Here is a 7317-nt window from a genome sequence, read left to right on the forward strand (position 1 = left end):
CATACCGTGTCCTAAAAGCGGTCTTGGAAACCTCTTCAGGCTTGATCTTAAGCTGATGATAACCTGACTGCAAATCAATCTTAGAATATACTTTCGATCCTTGCAGCTGATCGAATAAATCATCGATTCTGGGTAATGGATATTTATTCTTGATTGTGACTTTGTTGATTTCTCGGTAATCCACACACAATTGAAGAGATCCATCATTCTTCTTAACAAATAATACCGGTGCTCCCCAAGGAGATACACTTGGTCGAATGAATCCTTTATCTAAGAGATCTTGCAATTGTGCCTTCAGCTCTTTCAATTCAGCGGGTGCCATCCTATAGGGTGCTTTTGAAATTCGGGTAGTCCCAGGGATAAGATCTATCACAAACTCAACTTCCCTATCAGGTGGCATACCCGGCAATTCAGCTGGAAACACATCCCCGAATTCTCGCACAATCGGGATATCATTAATCTTGACGGCTTCTCCGTTGTTCACAGAAATACTAGCCAAATAGGCTACACAACCCCTCCGAATCAATTGCCGTGCTCGCGAAGAGCTAATTGTCATGGCGAATAATGAACTCTGACACCCCTTATAAACAAACTCTTGTTGACCCGACTCCCTAAAGGTCACCGTTTTGTTCGAGCAATCTATGGTGGCATAATACTGAGTCAACCAATCCATATCCAATACTACATCAAACTCCCCTAGTTTGTGTAGTGCCAAAAGATCCACTGGCATAATCCAGTCGCCTACCCTAATTGGGCAGCGAGGGCAAAACTCACGAACATCAAGGGTATGGTCGGGTACAATCACTCGTCCCGGATGCAAAGTAGGTACTACCTGAATGCTATGCAACTCGGCGAACTGCCGATCAATAAAAGAATGCGAAGCACCAGTATCAAACAATGCACGAACACGAATATCATAAAGCATAATGATACCTGCTACGACCTCCTCCGCTGCTACGGCCTCCTCAGTCTGGGCGGCATATATATGCCCACTCGAACCCTGCCGAGAACTCTCAGACGGTCGCTGTCCCGGTGATCGTCTATACTGAGAGGGTGCTGACGGGGTCCCCTGGCTCATAGCTGAAGATGCAGGTGCTGATGCTGATGAGGGTGCAAGTAAAGAACCTCTCGGGCACTCTGAGCGAAAGTGGCCCTCCTGACCACAAAGGAAGCACCTGCCCCCACGTTGTGGACACTGTGGTGGAAAGTGAGGCCTACCACAAATGACACAACGTGGCTGTTGACGACGCTCGGGTGCTCCACGGGGCGCTGAAGAACCTCGAACTCTTGACTGGCCCGGCTGGCCTCTCGGATACTTTGGCGGTCTCCTGAAGGGTTGCTGACCACTGCTCTCAGCTGCTGGACTCTTTCCTTTGCTTCGATCCACAACATCTCTTTCTTTCATAATCTCTACTCCCTTCTCAACAATCAGTGCCCGGTTTACCACCTCCCTGTAAGTAGAAAGGTTTGACGCCTGAACCAATCTGAAAATCGCATGCTGCAAACCCACCTCAAAAATCCGAGTCTTGTCCTCATCATCTCTAACCACAAAAGGAACACAATGCAGCAATCGGAAAAACTCTCGCTCATACTCAGCCATTGTCCTGTCCCCCTGTCTCAGGTTTCTCAAATTCCTTTCCATTTGCCTCTTTACACTCTGAGGAAAATATGTAGTCAACAGTAATTCCTTGAACCTCGTCCAGGTAACAGCGGACAAATCAGTACGAGGATCCTCACGAATATCCACCCACCACCTGTAAGCCTCGCCATCGAGGTGGTGTGTCGCAAACCAAACCCGATATCGCTCCTCAACAAAAGTATCATAAAACAGTTTCTCCATATGCATCAGCCATTTCTCGACCACCCAATGATCAGCTTTTTCTCCGTAAAAAATACGAGGGTTGCAACGACGAAATTCATTCAGTTGTTCCATCATCCGTTCTCGCTCATCAGCCCCCACCATCTCTGGTAACACTGTCCCTGATGTCACTACAGGTACTGGTGGTGGTACTACTGTCTCCTGTCGGGTCTCTGCCCTCGGAGCTACTGGGGGTGTATCAGGTACTGGTGACTGTGCTCTCACTGTCGCATCCCTGTCTGGTACTGTAGGTATAGGATCAGGAATCTCTCTGTCGGTCGTCAGCTGCAGTAGTAAATCCTCTAACCTCTTCATTCTGTCCTCCTACCGACGCGCGGCATCCATTTGCTGTCGTGCTCCCGCAGCCTGCTGAGCAACCAAATCCGTCAGCTTCGCAAGCTGATCCTGCAACTCATGGCTCCCACTAGCTCCAGAAGTAACGGAGGTCCCCACTTCCTCCGCATTCGCCGCCTCAGCTGCCCCGGCGGCTTGCGAACGAGTCAAAGACATCGTAAGCTGCAGCACAAAATTAACATTGGTTAATAAAAACTCACTGTTGAACCCCCACTTCTAACATAAACCAGCTAATCAAGCGAAAGTAATGAAATATAACATATACTAACTTCCGATGTCACGTTGTCGGCCGCCAACGTGACCCTCTGCAAAGTTAGTAGTGGCATATTCCAGTCAAACTCCTACCATTTGGAGTTTATAAGTTACCCAATCAAAATACTTTCGATAACAACACCCTCAACTAGACCTCGTCTCTCACGAGCCTATTCTTATAGTCCAACCAGCCTAAGGTTTGCTAGGTCTACTAAGACTTAACCCTAGTCTCTGATACCACTATAATCTGTCACGCCCGGGTACCAGTGGAAGCATATCCGGTACGTCCACAGACCCGCCATACACCTGCAGTATATAAGGCGTCTACAAGAAACAAGTCGATAGGAGTAAAAACATAACATAATCCTATCCTGATATCAGAGCATAGTAAAAGTCACAAAGACTGTCAACAAAAGAACGAGAGTGTCCAACTCAAAATATAAGTACAAAAGAAGGTACAAAAACTGTCACATCTGGATCCAAAACTCATATACAACACAGGGTACACAAAATATCTGAACAATGATAGTCTCTCTATAAACTGGACATCACCCTCGGCCGTAGCCCGAGTAGCAAGTTGATTGACTAGCACGCTCCTGGCAATGTCTAGCTAGACGCGACTCCCTTGCCACGATCCCTAGCCTCTCCTGTAGACGGCTCTGTAAAAACAACAATAAAAAGGGCGTGAGAACTATTAACAATAGTTCCCAGTGGGTAAGCCGCCAGCCTCGGCGAATTACACCACTAGGCTCATGATAACTTAAATAAAAGCGAAAGCAGTAATTGCAATGATCTAATAATTACGCATGCTTAACAGTTAATGACATGTAAGCAACGATGTAATTCATAGTCTCAATAGTAATGAAATCAACTGAATAATAAAGCTTATAAGCATGAACATAAGCATAAATGTGAATAACACTGTAACACTGTAACTGTAATGTCATCATTACTGTCGAATTCCCTTTACACTTTTCTTTCTTACACAAGGGATCTAACTCAAGTAGTGCAAGCTTGCGGCCGCGCCTAAATGGCCCCGTGGTAGTATACACCTCCCTACGCAATCCAGTTCGGCACCCTCAATTCGCCCGGCGAGCAACTGTCGGTAGGCTCAACTCGGAGTGCCGGCTTATAGGGAGCGACCCTTCAAAGCATCGTGCGAATGAGCACAATGCAAGCAAATGTAATTATTGTAACATCTCCAATTGTCATTCTAAACATATATAAGGTACTTACCCCTCGAACCTTTAGGTCGATTTCAGCTATAGCTTTAGTATCTCACCAATTAAGTGACTAGATAAAAAAACTATACATTGCATTTGCAGCTTGGCATCACACTAGTCAATCATGGAGAAATGTTTGAACAATCTATTAACACGAGAGACACTACATTGATAGCACATATATTATATGTTTATAGCATTTAAACTCAAGAAGAAGGCAATCATTCATGAGTCCATAATTTAGTTCAATTCGAGTTATATACTTCATAATGACATAGAAGGAGTTCCTTGCTCTGTGTTATTCACGCCCCGGGGACCGGATTGAAACACTTTTGAAAACAAGAGTTCGAAAGCGTGCCATTTTTTTTTTTTTTTTTTTTCAACCCTGGCCCACGTGACGTACAGACCCGCACAAACAAAGGTCCTCTGTCCAATCGGACAGAGTTCCTTTGTAATTTCACGGACGTAGCCACTCATAACAACACGATCTCACCAAGCACCTACATTTACCACATCAACAACCAAAGGCATGATATGCGTTTCCAACAGCTAACAAATCCTTAGCGAATGATGCATTGCTCTACAGCACTCGCTTAAGGCGCTGGATGATCCAATGCACAATACAACAAACATCCTATTAAAAGGCTCCGCAACACGGAAGCTTTGTTTTTAACTCTAATTCAATCATATTAAAATATCATTCGAAAATCCTTTTTAAACTTTTCCCACAGTCGGAAACTTTATTTTTGAAAACCGACTACCTCGAGGGGTAGAAACTCACGATGTCATACACAAAAAACCAAATCTCCACAGATACCAAACCACAGATCAAAAACTCACCAATCTCATGTATAAAAGAAACCCAACACACAGCTCACATACATCAAATGCATAGCATAAATCAGTAACTGAACCATTATAAGAAAACTACTTAAGGGCGGGAAAGAAATAACCAGGGTGACGGTTACTGGCCGTCTAACTAGAATCGTCCCTCTCGCAACCCAAAATCTAACTCCTCGTCTCTGTTCACCGGGGGGGAAATGCGGGGTGAGAAACCGCAACCATGGTTCTTCAGTGGGTCACACAAGCCCACGAAGGCAAAGTCGTCAATCACGCGGAAACCAAAGGAGATAGATACAACGATATATATCTGGAAGATGATATGAAATAGAACTACATAGCTACAGACAAGATAAATAAAGCAATAAATAAACCTCTACTGTATGAAAACAATGCAAAGGATGCCTGCAAGTAGCTGAACCAGAAATGTTACCCAATTCAACTGTTGCCGGCTGTATCGATGCCGCAGACAGTCGAACGGCTGCCTGTCACAACTGCCGTGAGTATACGACCTGATCCATGGCCGCACCCGCAGGACGACCTATTCCGATAAGATTACACCTCGCGATCGGTGGCAAACAGATCCGGTGTCATGAATACCCCGCAAGGCTGTACTAAGTCACTGCTGGTATGCCAAAAACAAACCGCGGCTAAAGCCGTGCCGTAGGCCCGAAGCCCAACAATCGGGGCGTACAATGCCAATCTGAAAGAAGCATAGGGGTACACACCCCGAACCTCGATCAATACCAGATCGAAACACACGAAAGAGAGCGATGTGTTTGCTGGACCCAAGTTCCAGCAGAGATACTGAAATACAAATGCACCACCTGCTCTACATGATCTATCAATCACTATACCAATGCAGTCACCGAACTACATAACCAAACGACGATAATCAACACAACTGACATGTAGAAGCTAATATACTGAATAGAAAAACAGGAGAAAGGAGGTGAAACTGGCCTCCTCACCGACTCACCAGCTCGAAGCAACCCACCAACTGTTACACTGTGCGTCGAACACCTGGTCGCACAGAGTCTTACCGGACCTAAAAAGATCACAAGTAGAATCCAAACCAGCTAACACCAAAGCAGCGAGACTCACAAACCCCCTACACAGATCCGCCGAAATCGGTTTTCCAAAACAACACGATCCCCTAACTCACAAGCGGAGTCCGAAAGTACCACACCGGACGCCGTCGGGACTCCTAAGTGTCGCCGAACTCACCGACTTCATACCACGAGTCACGCCACGCTGCGCCCAGCCAAAACATCAATTTGGACCGCCTTGGTAGCGAACACAGGTCACACAACAATACGACATCCCGGTTAATCGTATACGAAATCCGGTTCCGGCCGGAAGTGTCTCTTTCGACATCCCGAACCCACCGTCGCTCACAACTATCATCAATCGAACCCTACAAAGACATGGTCCACCAGCCAACAACAGGCTCAGCGAAAACACGAAGCAACCAAAACACCGTCGAAAAGGATCCCGCAAACCGAAACGCGTTCTTTCGGCGAATTTTCGCCGCAAAAACCACCGAAATCGACCTACGAATTTCGACGGAAAGCTAACGACCATCGGACAATCCAAGTCCAGCGGTCAATAACAACTCCCACAGCACTGCCTATAAGACCACGCAAGCACAAAAGCATAAAAGAACCTCTAATTACATAAAATATCATCATTTATGTAATTTGAGGACGATCAAGCGGCTTCATGGAAACCGAGGACTTTCGAAGTCCGCAGAGACAGTACGTACTGCAGTCTCCGTACCGAAGTCCGTGCTCATGCATCGGAGGCACAGCGGCTCGCTGTGGGAAAGTGCGGGAGCAACCCGAACGGTCAGCGAATACGCCATCAGGAAGACGCGCGCCGAACAGAACTAACCGACACTTCTGATCCAAGGAGAAGTGAGCATTGTGATCAGCACTGACCAACGATCACCGTGCTCACCTCCAGGAGGCAATGCAGGACAGCCCTCGGATCGCCGGATAAGCGTGCGCAAGCCCGAAACACGCAGCCAAAAAGGCTGAAACGAGCGACATCGCAAAACAGCGGAATCGGAGTTCCCCGACAGAAACTAAGGTGACACGATGAGCAGCAACTGTGCCAGAAATCATCTGCCCTTCGTAGAAAATCGGGAGAAGCCTCTGGAAGCCCAGAACAAAACCCACTGCAATAAGCCCTATTTCGGGCTTGGCCGGACAACCTTGCTCCGCCGGCCCATTCGCGGCACGGCGGCGCGCAAGCAGGGGCCCTGAGTCGGTGCGGGGGAGGTGAGAACACGAATGCTCAACTCAGACGGTGCGGCGAGCGAGTCAGCGCGGCGTGCACGCGGAACGCAACCCAGCCGCATAACTAAAAGCTCAGTTCCAGCGAAGCTACGGCCACAGCGGCGGCCGGGGAATTTCGGGACGTGCGAGGAAGGTTGGCACGGAGGCCGGAGGTGCAGGAGTGCAGCCTCGAGCGGCGGCGGCGCGGGAAGAAGTCGTGCACCCAGACCTCGCCAGCAGGTCTGGGCGACGCGGGTGGCCGAAGACATGCGGGGCGCGTGCCGACATACGGCGACGGCAAGCGAGGGTGCCGGGGCTCCGGGAAGGCCTGCTGAAGGGGTCACAGGCGGCGCGCGCACGGGAGGGAGCTGGGCTACGTTCGCCAGACTCGCCCTGGGCTGGCAGATGCGGCCCGGGTGCAGCGGCGCGCCGCAGGCGACTGGCTGGCGGTCGGCGGGATACGCCGAGCACGGGGCGAAAACCGAGGGAGTCGAAGTGGTGGCAGTCTCGG

The sequence above is a fragment of the Ananas comosus genome, linkage group 13 (assembly GCF_001540865.1).
Source record: "Ananas comosus cultivar F153 linkage group 13, ASM154086v1, whole genome shotgun sequence".
Lineage (NCBI taxonomy): Eukaryota > Viridiplantae > Streptophyta > Magnoliopsida > Poales > Bromeliaceae > Ananas > Ananas comosus.